Source organism: Drosophila arizonae, chromosome 5 (assembly GCF_054131065.1).
Source record: "Drosophila arizonae isolate 15081-1271.41 chromosome 5, UAZ_ARI_1.0, whole genome shotgun sequence".
In the NCBI taxonomy this organism is placed as follows: Eukaryota; Metazoa; Arthropoda; class Insecta; order Diptera; family Drosophilidae; genus Drosophila; species Drosophila arizonae.
The window spans coordinates 24209427-24222542 of NC_142925.1; the positions used below are offsets into that span (position 1 = coordinate 24209427).

A 13116-nucleotide genomic window follows, 5' to 3' on the forward strand; every position below is an offset into this window, starting at 1 on the left:
TGTTGATTTTTTTTCAATTTGTTTATTGCTTCTATTTGTTATTGTGCATTGTTTTTAGTTTTCGCACGACAAAAATTAACAAATGAATTCGTTTTGCATTGCACTTTTACTCAATTTTTTTATGATTATTAGATTTATATATTGTTTGTTGTAGTTTTTTTTCGGCAATTGGTTGTATATAAATTTTTCTTATTAATTTTCAATTGCAACTTGCATAAGTACGTTTTCACTGCTAATATTTAATTATATATGTGTATTTGTATTTATTTTTTTCTTTCAATTTTTTTGTTAAATTTGTTTCTGTTGTAGTTTTTCATTCACATGCAAAAATTCACACAGTAACTCAGAAAAATGTGTTTCTTGTTTACTAATTTTCACATCGCTCATTTCTATCACACTTTTTCCAACACTGTGTGGCACAGTTATTATTGTGTCTCACACATGTTTTTTTCAGTCGCTTTTTCCTAGCCAGGCCTAAGCTTGAGTGAGAGCGCACATTAGCTTGCATTCGAAAGAAACAAAAAAACGTTGCTCAATTTGTGTGCTGCATTGTTCTAAGTCGGAAAGAGCGGAGGGAGAGCAAGAGGTAGATCAAGAGAGAGAAAAAAAAAACGCGAGAGAGAGCGCAGTCAAAACTATGTCTGACATGTGTGCAAGGAGCCTTAAGAATGTGGTGGCTGACAACAAAACGGACAAATATCAAGAGCTAACTACTCAGGTAGACTTTCCAGCCGAAACGACTCCGGAGACAGTGCGTTTGGCATGACTAATTTGCGGACAATTCCACTGGAAATCAAATCTGTGCGTGCACGCAGGCGCATAGCCTACCAAAATCTCGAAAAAGGTACCGAAAATAAGAATAAAGAAAACAAATCTAAAATAAAAAACAAAAAAAAGGAAGGCAAACACACACAACAAAAAGAAACTGGTTATTGAATGAAAAGCCAGCCAACAGAAATGGCAAAAACAGCCACACAAAACACACAAAAAATTTGAAGCAAAGCTAAAGAAGTTTCTTGGGCGTCTCTTTTGAAGCTGAGACCTGGCAAATATTTGAAAAATGCACACTCACACACACACACACACCAGCACGCCCAGACACACACACGCACGCACAAATGTACAACTGGAAGAAGAGGCATCGCGCAAATACAGCTGCCAATTGCGAGTGCGTTTATTTCATTTTTATGAGCCTGATAAGCAACAGGCAGGCAACACGCACTCGATCAGTTAATCAATTGATTTTAGTCACTATTAATAATAGTTTTTTTTTATTTTCTTTCTTCCAAGATAAACACACTTTATATTTATGATAAGTTGCGGGCGGATATTGTGGAAATTATTACGCTTTTTTATGATTTCAATTCTTTTTTTCTGCGCACTTTGCACAATTTTTCACACACACGACAACTTTTTTCGCGTTGTTGTTGCTGCTGGTGCTTAGGGCCAGGTTAGAAAAACTGCTGTGCGTTGGCAGCGGCAGCAGAAATTTACAAATTGTTGTAGTTGTTGCTGTCGCTGCTGCTGCTGCTGCTGTCTATTCGGACACACTCAAATAACGGAAATAATTTGCTTGCAGAGGACGCCAACCGCTCGGTATCGTTGTTCAAATTGGACTGAGAGCACGGCCAGAGCGCAAGCAACGATTTTGAATGGGTGCCGCGCTGCGAGCGCCGACTGCATGCATGTGTATGCCAGTGCTTGAGTGTGTGTGCATGTTTTCGTGTGTGTGTGCGTGAGCTAAGCAGGTGTAGCGCTCTCTCTCTGTGTCTTTTGCTCTCTATAGTGCGACCGGGTGTGTGTATGTGTTTGTATGTGTGTGTGGGCTGAGCACGATCGTGGGAGCGCCAGGGCTTAAGCTCGGCGAGTGCGTGAGCGAGTTGACCCAGACGAGAGACTCACTCACTCACTCACTCGCTCACTCAGAAAATGCCACATATTTGGTCAACAAATTCGCCGAGCGCCTCTTGCTACGGGTTTTTAATTGCGACAACTGCGGGGGGATTGGCAAAAACGCTGCGGTCAAGCATGTGGGCTGCCAGCGAAAATATAAGAATTAAGAAATTGACAAAAAACACAACAGCAAAAGAAAGAGAAGAGAAAATAAACCGCTAATGGTCATGGCCGTTAATAAACAAAAAGCCCTAATTTGGTGCGCAGCTGAACGGTCGGAAAGAAAAAAGAAGCTGAACTAAATATTGGCTATTCAACAAGACGCCGCGCGAGATTCTTTCGTTCTCTCTCTGCAGACACTCACTTCCTTATTGCACTCACTCTACATATACGAAAATAGCCACAAAATGAACTTAGCAAAATATAAACAAGCAGCGGATCTGCGATGCGGGTGCTCTAACTGGAACACCACTAGGATTGAGAGTACGTTGACCAAAAAGAAACAAATTATAATTCTGCTAAGTACACAAGTGTGTGTGTGTGTTGTAGTAAACATAACACACATAAAAACGGCAAAGCTAATCTATGAGGTGTAAAAATAGTTGAAGAATCCATAAAAATGTAAAAATGCAAGCAGACCAAAAGAGAGGCGCAGGCACACAGAGAGAGAATGGCAGAGAGCGAGAGGGCGAGCACGCGCAGTCAGAGAGCGCTGTCAAAACAGCTGAGTGCTTTGAAAGTTGCAGTGCGTGTGTGTAGAGCACTTGGCCCAATGCAGTTGTCACAGTGTGCATTATGAACGAAATTATAACAGTTATTGAGAGTGCAGTCTTTTGAAAATGGAAAGCTGAACTGAACCGCATTGATCACATAACAGCTGTGTGCTTCAATTAACGGAAATGCATGGCAATTGATGCCGAAATTGAGCAAAGTTTTGTCACACGAATGACTCAGTCAGCGCCTCGAAAGCCTTGGAAGTCGTGACTAAGCCGCACTCCAAACGGGAGTGCAAATGAGTAGGCTTAATGCTAAAGCTCACTGGGTGTGAGTGCGTCTTTGTGTGTGCGTGTGTCTGTGTGTGTGTGTGTGAGTATCATGTGTGTGTGTTTGAGTTTGTTTCAGTGTTAGTTTCTTAGTTTTTGCCTTTCATTCATTTGCATATGCTGGTCGCACTTGAGTGATTCTGACATCCAGATATAAACTCAAGCCGCTGCCGCTGCCGCTGCCTTGCCTCTCTCTTCATCTTACTTACCCTCTCTCGCTTATTAGAGCAGCCCACTTGTGCAGCGCCTGCTCTTTGAGCGCTCAAGTGGCCGGCCTTAATCAATACAAGTGCGTTATTCAGATTACGAGCTGCACTTTATATAAATGTAGAAGTGTAAATGTGTGTATGTGTGTGCAAGTATTTGTGTGGGTGTCTAAATGCGCGCTTACGCAAATTTCATTTTTAATTAGTCGCAAAATCATTTGAGCTGATTTCAAATTGGCAGTTGATTTAATTGCCAGCCGACTGCCTTAGGCTTTTCGAATTGCCTTCAGGCACGCCAACTAGCTAATGTGGCCACAATCAAGGTAAGCTCAAGCCCACACGGGGGTGGTCTACCCCTTCAGCTCCCCCTGAAAACAGTTGGGTAACAGTTAGACACACAGCTCAACCTGCCGTTTATTCAAAGTTATTTTTTGCTCTCTGCACTGCCCCACATGAACTGCGGATTAAAGCCAAGTTTTTGCTGTTCGTGGGGAAGGCCAACGACAAGGATGAATGCTTGATAAATGATTCGAGCTTTATTTAAATGAATTGTTTTGAGTGTCTCTGCTCAATTGCACATTATTCGTGAATGCTACACATATATCTCAATGAGTATAGAACGTTAAGTATGAAATATTAGCAGTCATGAATGCTACATATATTTCGATTCACTCCTAGCATTTATTGATGTACATAGATTAGTTTCCGAGTCCTCATTGAAGTTTATTAACTTTTCTTTTATTTCTATAATGGCCAATATGTGAATACCACTCATCAGAACTAACAATAGGGACTCTTTTTATTATATATTTATGCATAGTAAATGAGCACTGACTATTACAAATGCAACGAACTGATAGAAAGTGCTAAAAATAATATTCTAAGATTGTCAGCTTTTGGGAAATCTTTTGATTCGTAACTGAGGTTTTAAAATAAATATTGTTTAATATATTCCTTATAACTTCCGAAAATATATGTATGATGATCTTCGTGTTGACACATTGACTCGCAGCCAATCCTCTGAGGTGTATGAGCGGTCACAAATAATATTCTCGACCCTCATAAGCACTCACAAATTTCATTTATTTTTAATATATATATATTTGTTGAAATAATATTTATTTATTCATGATTTTTATTATATTTATTCTTCTTAAATAGATACAAAGTGACAACCAAAATATTAGTATACCTATGAATAGTACATCAAAGATATTCATTCTCTATATTTGTATTCTAAAATAAACTAGTATTTCTTGCAACAGCTGACGTCTGCGTGAATTCCTCTTACAATTTTCATGAATAGCATGAATGGTAGTCATGAATAACACTCTTTAATGCTTTGCAAAACATTTGCAACGAAAAACCAGAGAGGAAAAATGTCTGTTGAGCAACCAGCAAACTAGCAACTAGCCAACCCACCTTTGCCATCTATTACAAACTGCCCACGCGCTGACGCCCAAGCCACTTGAATTCCGCCTGTCAGAGGCCACATCCGTCTCATGACAAACCGGCAATGGGACAGACCAGACCAGAACAGGCCAGGCCAGCCCAGACACGAGCCGAAGTCGAAGTCGAACCGAACCGAAGAGTCGACCCAAGACCAGACACCAGACACGACTCAGACCCAGACTCAGACTCACAGTCGGACGACAATTTTCCGTAATGATAATTGAAGTGCTGCAAAATATGCCGGCTGTGCAGGGCGGCAACCGAAAAGTAAATACAATGAGTATCACTCACTCACTCACTCAGTCAGTCAGTCAGTCAGTCAGTCAGTCAGCGGAGTGAGTTATTAACTGAGTGCGCGTCATACGCTTAAAACCGGAGATGAAGACATTACTGGACAATGTTTCAGGCTCTCAATTATTTCGAAACGCAAATATATGTCAAGTCCAATTGATCTTGGGAATGTATATATGTACATATACAATACAGATACTTTTTGCAAAAGGTAAAACAATGGCATTTCCATGTTGTTTTGTTTTCACTTTGGCATTGAATAGGGCACCAGCAACTGACCCAGTGACAGAGTCCGACCCCGACCCCAACCGGGACCCCGAATACGAGTCGCAGTAGGCTCCCCCTTTCGAAGTGCTACTCGCTTACCCACCCGCAGACAGGTTTCGTGTAGTAGGCGTACTGACTTTTAATGTTAGGCACCAGAGGGTGTATTAGATTCCCCAAGCATTACGTGCTCGGGTGTCAAGATCTACGTGACTTTATGGTGGATAGCGTGTGTACATGGCTTTCAAAAGACTTTGATTGATGAAGGTTGAAGTCTCGGTCTAGACATATCTAAGCCTGCTTTTCCTGCAATTATTTGAAATATCAGTCCCTTCGTTTCATACAGGGTATGAAGCTAAGATTGGAGAGTAGCTCTAACTATAGTAAGATTCAGTTTGGTACAACTTGGTATATTTAATACTTTTCCTGAACTTTCTTCTCCTTGTCCTGGATGCATTGTATTGTACTATTGTACCTCGGATCCATCTATATCCTTACATATTCAGTAAAGCGTTGTGTTCTTTCCAGTAGTTTCAATTATGCCATTTAAGCCTCTTCTTTGCATTTTCCTTTATCGATACTCAGTTGCGTTAGATGAGATGTATTTGGCATAAGTTTTTGGAATTCTAGGGTATCTTTTAGACACCCATTGTTAGTGTTGCTAACAATCTTTAACTTGTTTACGTTTCATTTGCGTGTAATGTCATTTAAATGATTTGCGCGATTGTTGTTGGCTTTGTCAAAAGGCCAACTTGTTTCGCAAGCTCGTTTTTAGCCACGATGACGTCATGGACAACAACCTCCCACACAGACAACAGCTGTGATATGTATAACAGGCCATAAATAAACCCAAACACAAAAATGATAATCGCTTTCGTTGTCGTTATTGCCGCTGTTGTTGTTGTTGGTGTCATTGTTGTTGCAATTTTTTTTTCGCTTTCAGTTAAAGGAATTGGTTGCTGATCTCATTGCATTTTTCTCTGAAAGTTTCTCGATTAAAGTTGTGGGTGTAACGACAAAAACAACAACGACAACTAAATATATAAATGAAACGAAGAAGAAGGGAACACTTGTGTTATTTTATTGAGACACTTGAGGCATTGCACAACATCTGCTATATGGCAGATACTAAAGTAGAGTAGGAGAAGTTAGGGTGGAGTTAAGTCAGAAGTCTCTTGACCTCGCGTATTGGTTGAAGTGTTTGTGAATGTTGTCGGCGCCAATGGCAATTAGTAGCGTAATTAAATATTTGTGTACAATGCAATGCAAATACATTTTTGTATTGCTTTATGGTTTATATCAGTTTCCATTCAAATTAGTATTTGTTTTGCAATACCCTACAAATTAGCAAATACGCCTTGAACGGCTTCACCATTCAGTTTGAACTCTTCATAGACCTCATTGAACTCACAGATTAGCGCAGATGCAACGCATAGACTTTTGGTATGCAAACTATGTGAAGGCTATGTATGAAGAATGGTAATATCTAAAATATCTTTACCTATATTCAATATATCTTTTGGACTTTTAATTTGCTGAATTGATGAGACAACAGAAAAACTCTTAAAATCGCAGTAACAGAAACTTGAACAGACTTTCCTATCTTTCTACAAATTCCAGAAAAAAATACCTGACTTAAAGAATATTCTCAGAATTCATATTGAAATTAATACTTTGTTTGAAGATATTTCATTTATATAAACAAAAGGTTTTCATATATGATAGGCAAGGTATATTTAAACAAAGTAATTTCCAAGTTTAATAAAGAAACTAAATTTTTTTTATAATTCTGCGAATTAAAAGATAAGTAATATTTATTTTTCTTTCCACCGTGTTTTTTTTTTTTTTTTTTTAAGTTTAACTAGGAGCTCAGAATGGTTTAATTAAATAAAATTATTCAGAGTTTCAAAAGCCTTTGGCGGCTCGTCTACAGGGCGTTTAAGGCGTCAAGCACTCTTATTTGCCAGATCATTTTATATTGAATTGCGCAGAGGGCGGCAAACGGGCTTTTGATCAACGTTTATTTTTGGCATATCCACAGAGACACATAGCCAAAATAAATTGTCTGTTCCGTTAAGAGTTGCGATGTCAGTTTGTTTGTTTTTTCTTCTCTTTTTTTTTTTTTTTTTTTTTTTTTGGAGTTGACAAATTGACACACAAAATTGCTTATCTTAATGAGTCACAGAAACACGAAGAACCACAGTCAGCTAGGGAACTATGCCATATGGTTTGCACAGCCTTCGCTGGAGACAGATAAAAAAAAGTATCAGAGCGATATGAAAGATGTGTACAAATAGTAAATATTGAGGAAACTGGAAAAATTGACAGACTGAGAAACCAAGAAAATAACTGGGAAGTTGATTTGGTTAGGAATGTGACTTATAAGTCAGCTGACCTTCAGTCTTTAAGTTTTTTCTTTACTTCGAACCTGAACACAACACACTCGAGTAGCTAATTATGAAAGCAATGCACATAAAATAGTCAACAGATTGTCAACAAAGATCATTATTTCTTATCGATTTATAGAGCTATTTTTGGCCAGTTAAGATTTGTTTAGCTTCTATTTTTTTGTCTTTGTTATTTGCGTTTGACTAAGTCGTTAAACTCAAATTAAATTCACAGGCACTTAAAATTGTCATAATTTCCAAACGGTTAATTAACGTTCGGCTTAAGAGCGAGCGAGATGGAGGAAATGCAAATTGAATTGAAAACTAATTAGAGATATCAACAGACACATACGCTGATATATTTATATATGTATATAGATATAATACCCCATACACATGCCAGATTTGACAACACGCCCCGCGATATGGTCGAACGACACGCATACATAATGACAATTAAAAAACCAAAACGAAATCAAGGAAAATAGCAGCAAAGCGAAATACAGCAAAAATGTAGAGAGAGGGAGAAAGAAAAGTAAAGACAGCTGTGGAGCACTACGTGCCTGCCAAACAGAAGCAGGTTCCAAGTGCAACAACTGTTCCCGAGCTCTGGGCTGAGGGGGCGGGATTGGGTGCTCACACAGTTATCAGTTTTCAATTAACAACATCGTGTTATGTACCCCCGCAGTAGTAGGCGTATCTATAAGATACAAAACAAAGCACAATGCCGAAATAAAAACACCAAATAAAAACGATAAAAACAACACAAGAAGAGCAAAAAAGTCCAAAAGATACAAAATTAAAAAAAAAAAGAAGAGCTGCACTCTTACGTATTACTGACGAGGCACTACTCGCTTAGAATTTTGGAAGATATATGAAATTTATTACAACAGGCCCAGTGTATAATATATGACCCAGGAGATTTCATGAGCACATCTAGCGAACCTTAGTCTATAGAACTTTTTACACAAAATAAATGTAAGAGATATTCTAATTGGTTACATTATTACTCATGTATATATCACATCAGCTAAGCTTTAAATATAGTGTATATAGTAAATAGTATATTTTAATTCTATATATATTTATAAATTTAAAAAAAAAAAAAAAAAAAAAAAAAAGGTATTATTTTTTAAGAGTTTTGATTTAAAAAGCAACTTTTATTCGTATCGACTCACACCGGAAAGCAAATAGAAATCTTCTCTGTGTCGACAGAGCAACTTTGAACTAAATTCTTAGCCCCTTAGAGCTCATTAACCCATTTTCAGATTTTCAATATGTATAAAATTTGTAATATTATAAGAATATGTTTATACTGAGTTAATTTTAAATAACAATTAAGATTCAAATTCTATTTTAGTGAAAAATTTACGAGAATTTTGTATCCTACACCCAAAATTAATTTAATTCAAAATCAATAACGGACAATTTTGAAGTTCTTTGAAGTTTTCAGTTTGACAATAAATTTGTTCAGTTACACAAATTTGGAGGCTAATGATATGTATATACCTATATTTATGTAGCTCCCATGAATCTTCGTTCGTTTCAGGTTTCAAATGGATAAGGCAATCCCATTGCTTTACATAATAATAATACTTATTTTGAAAATTGTTAAAGATTTTGACTCTCATTACATCTTTCATTATGGTACTTCAGTCTGCTTGAAAACTTCTTTTCCTTTGAGAATAGAATTCATTCCTTAACTATTTTTCAATAGAGCGACAACTCTGGCAGCGCTTCAACTGTACTTCCGGTACGGGGCCTGTTGCCAGGCCAATTAAACATTAAAACAGTGCACACGTTCGATCTGTGAGCTGCATAGCAAGTAGATCGAATAGATCAATGCGATTCCATTGAACACGGCTAGAGGCAAGTCATGAAATTTATTAATGAAATATGCTAAATAAATATCAACTAGGCTGCAGAGGTTTGGCCCGTCGCTCAATGGGCAGCTATCGATAGCGGCCTGCCGTCCGATAACAAGCTAAATATAATGCTTATGCTTGGCTTTTTTAAGCTCTGACAGCATACTATGAACAAATTTGTATGTGCCTTGCGACTAAAATAGGTAATTTGGCCAATCAGTTCGTCACTCACAAAGAAATTATTTTTTTGGAAATATTAAAAGAATAAATTTTTTGTATTTTAACTTTGAATGTGGAATACTCTCTTTCAGTTCATACTATCTGAGGTCAATTGATATTCATTTTATTTCACTATTTTTCGATAACATATCGACCTTCATATAATATCATTCATCGGTTAACAAGCTTAAATTTAACAAATGATTATAACATTAAAACAAACACCAATATTCATTTATATATGTCATCTTATCAGTAGTCAGTATTCATAAATCAATAATTTGTTATGACCTCTCATTTATACTTGTATAAATAAACTATTGTTATATCGATAACTTATCGATTGCCATAAATATACAAGTTTACCACATATTTTTATGTTTTTTAGGTTTGATTATAAGTTACCCTTATAATAGCACTCCCATAGACTCGACTGATGATCAAATACTCTCTTCTACCTATCTGGTATATCGGTATACCTAATGTACCCTGTGTTAGAGCATTTTAGGCAATCTATGTATCTAACCGGCGAACGGTGTCAGAAATTGCTGCCCACACGCTTTACAGATTTTGAGCCACAGAATTGGCGCAACCAAAAACGGAAACGTCGCGCAGGCGTACGTTAAAAAATATAGACAAAGAAGGAGACAGTTACAGACTAAAGGAAAGAGATCGCAATAGAGAATGAGAAAGGTAGAGAGAAAGAGATGGCAAGATACTTCTTAAACTGTATTAAAAGTAGGCATAAATTAAAGCGCTTTTAACAAATGATGTTTGAACAAATTATTAACGAGTCCAAAACAAAATTATGTTGAATGATTGAATGAACGAATTGATGCGCCAAGTAAGAGGAGCACGGAGAGTCAAGAGTAGGTGAAGTAGGAAAAGAGGCGTGGCCCCCTGTTGACTCAATCGGTGTGGGTGTCAATTTTATAAGCTGAATGCGAATCGTTGAATCACAAAAAATCATTTTTGTTTACAGCCAAGTTTTTCCGTTACACGAACACAAGTCGTGTGGGTGTGTGTGACTGAATGTGTGTGTGTGTGGGTTAACTGGCTCAGGGCTAATTAAAACTCTAAAAGCAGCAGCAACAACAAAATACAAATGCAAATGCAAAACTTTGCCACATTAAAAGTTGTCTAACAAACTTTGAAAATTGTTGCAAATCGGTTCGATATTTTTAAGCCTACGCAACTGCCCCGCCAATCGTGGGTGTCTGTCTGTCTGTCTCTCTGTTTGCTTGAGTGTGTGTGCCACGCCCCCAGTGTCAGCTGCCGCCAGCTGTCAATCTCAATCAACGTATCTATTTTTCTAGCCTTAGGCGGCTTTCGTTTTCATTGCAAATCTTGTCTTAAGTCTGGCTTGTTTTCTTTGCTATGAAATGTTACATATTTGTGGGCGTGGCTCTTTTGTGGGCGTCACGGAAAGTGATTGAAAGTGTTGAATTATTGAAACAGCCAAGGTTACGTAGAGGATTAGCCAACTGTTTGAACTTGAAATATTATTGCAAAGAGTTGATCGAATTTAGCAGATGAGTCAAGATCACGATCTAAGAAGGAAATCAGCCCACATCCGATTTATATTTGTTTGTTTTTTATATTTATAGGTATATATACTCAAACAGCTCATAAAACCAACCAAAACAGACATTGAAAATAATTTGAATGCTCAAGAATGTTTCAAAAATGTCCAAAATTAAGCGAGAAATATTTGTGACTCGAAAATGTGTTAAAATTCAAATTTGTGTCAATTTAGTTTATGTATTTATATGCAATATATATATTTATATCTAGTTCATAAATGGTAAAAAAACATTATTTATGTTAAATAATTTATTTCTAGCATATTTTATGGAAGACACAGGTGAAAGTATCTCTATTTCTAAGCTGAACATGATTATTGTTATCACTCATTTTGTATATCGATTACTATCGATTTATTAACAGAAAGCAGAGATATTTTTACAGACGTTTTCAATTTAGATAACTTAGTTATTCCTAGCAATCCCACTATAACATTTTATATATTATGCCACTATATTATTTTATTTCGTAATTGCTTTTGCTTGCGATCGACAAAATCGATTAAGTCTTAATATAAATATAATTTTAAACGAATTCTAACTTTTCGCCTTGTTTGAGCTTACAATATAATTTAAATCTATTATTGTATACATTAGTTTTTCTCAAATCCTTAATTATCGTCGTAAAAATATTTTTAAATTTAACTCAAAATCAAATAGATATTTGTATTCTAGAAATTCCTCAACTAAATCCAAGCACACACATTTCACATTCCACTCCATTGCACCTCCGTCAAGAGCTGGCTAACGGGTCACAAATAGCTGAGAGCAACTAAATATTGTAAAGCATTCATTGGACCCAATACGCAAAAAAGCTGGCAGCACAAATTTGTTTGTTAACCGAACAATGCCCTCAACGGAGGCAACAAAATGACGGCGACATAAATTTCAATTTTTATGTTGCAATTGCAAAAGCAAGAACAGCGGGAAAATCTTGTAATCGAGATGAAATAGTGAAATACGCTTTCTATTATAAAAACTATTTTTCAAGAATTTGTATACGATAACTAACTAAATATAACATTTTTTTATTATGTTGACGTGGTTATTCTTAGAGATATAAATCTAAATCTTTAGGCAATGTGAAAAGTTAAGATGGTATAGAAAATGTTCACTGCATATAAACCCCAATTAGATGATAAATAAATTTTAGTATCCCAGTTTTACATAAAAATTAGGAAAAATGGCTAAAAATCAACAGAGCTGTTGATGCCGATAAAATAAATCATATTTGACTATACGATATGTGATTTGGAATCATTTAATCATAACAGACCCCACAAGAAAATCGATGTACCCTTCCAACAAGTGCATGAAAAAGCGCAGCAAAAAATCTAGAAACATGGCCAGATACAAATCGCTAGTAAAAGGCAAACAGTAAAAGGGGGCGTAGGGGCGGTGCAGACTGAGGTGAGGCTGGGTGCAACCGCCAACTCTGTAGGCTGCGTAGCGACTCCGTCGGCGGCACAGAAATAGAATAAAAGCGACAGCAGCGGAGGCTGCACCGTTAGGCGTGGAATTAGCGCATAATATGCGACTTCCAACAGCGGATCGGGAGCGTCAAGAGAGAGAGACAGAGGGAGATAGATATAGAGCGAGAGAGAGGTAGGCAGACAATAGAGCGAGAGAGAAGAGGGGGAAACTGTTGGCAATGTATTGGAAAAATGTCAATGCGGCGGCAGCCGTTTAAATGGCCTAATGCATTGAGTTGTGGCACAGTTTGACAGTAACTGCCTGAGCATAAGTGCAATGAACCAAGCGTCGCAACGTGTGGGAAACTCGGGCGAAACACTGCAGTCTCTGAGCCCTGTTCAAGTGGGTAGTGCAAATATTTGGCTAACAAAGAATTGGCGCAGACAATTGCTTGGCATCTGAATAGGGATGGGATTATTGTGAATGAAACTGGGATGGGA

General features: G+C 37.2%; 1 protein-coding gene across 44 annotated transcripts in view; it reads right to left on the minus strand.

Moving 5' to 3' along the window:
- Positions 1-13116, minus strand: part of shot (dystonin-like protein short stop) — a 99479-nt gene that overhangs the window by 75651 nt on the left and 10712 nt on the right. For 32 of the 44 annotated variants that reach the window (XR_016270404.1, XM_089470842.1, XM_018009416.2 and 29 more), the window contains exon 1: positions 1347-1628. The exons of 5 other annotated variants lie outside the window; for them this stretch is intronic. The gene's annotated coding sequence lies outside the window, so the exon portion shown is untranslated. Of the gene's footprint in view, positions 1-1300; positions 1630-13116 lie in introns of those variants that run through there. 7 more of the 44 variants (XM_089470846.1, XM_089470845.1, XM_089470844.1 and 4 more) reach the window with 7 other exon arrangements.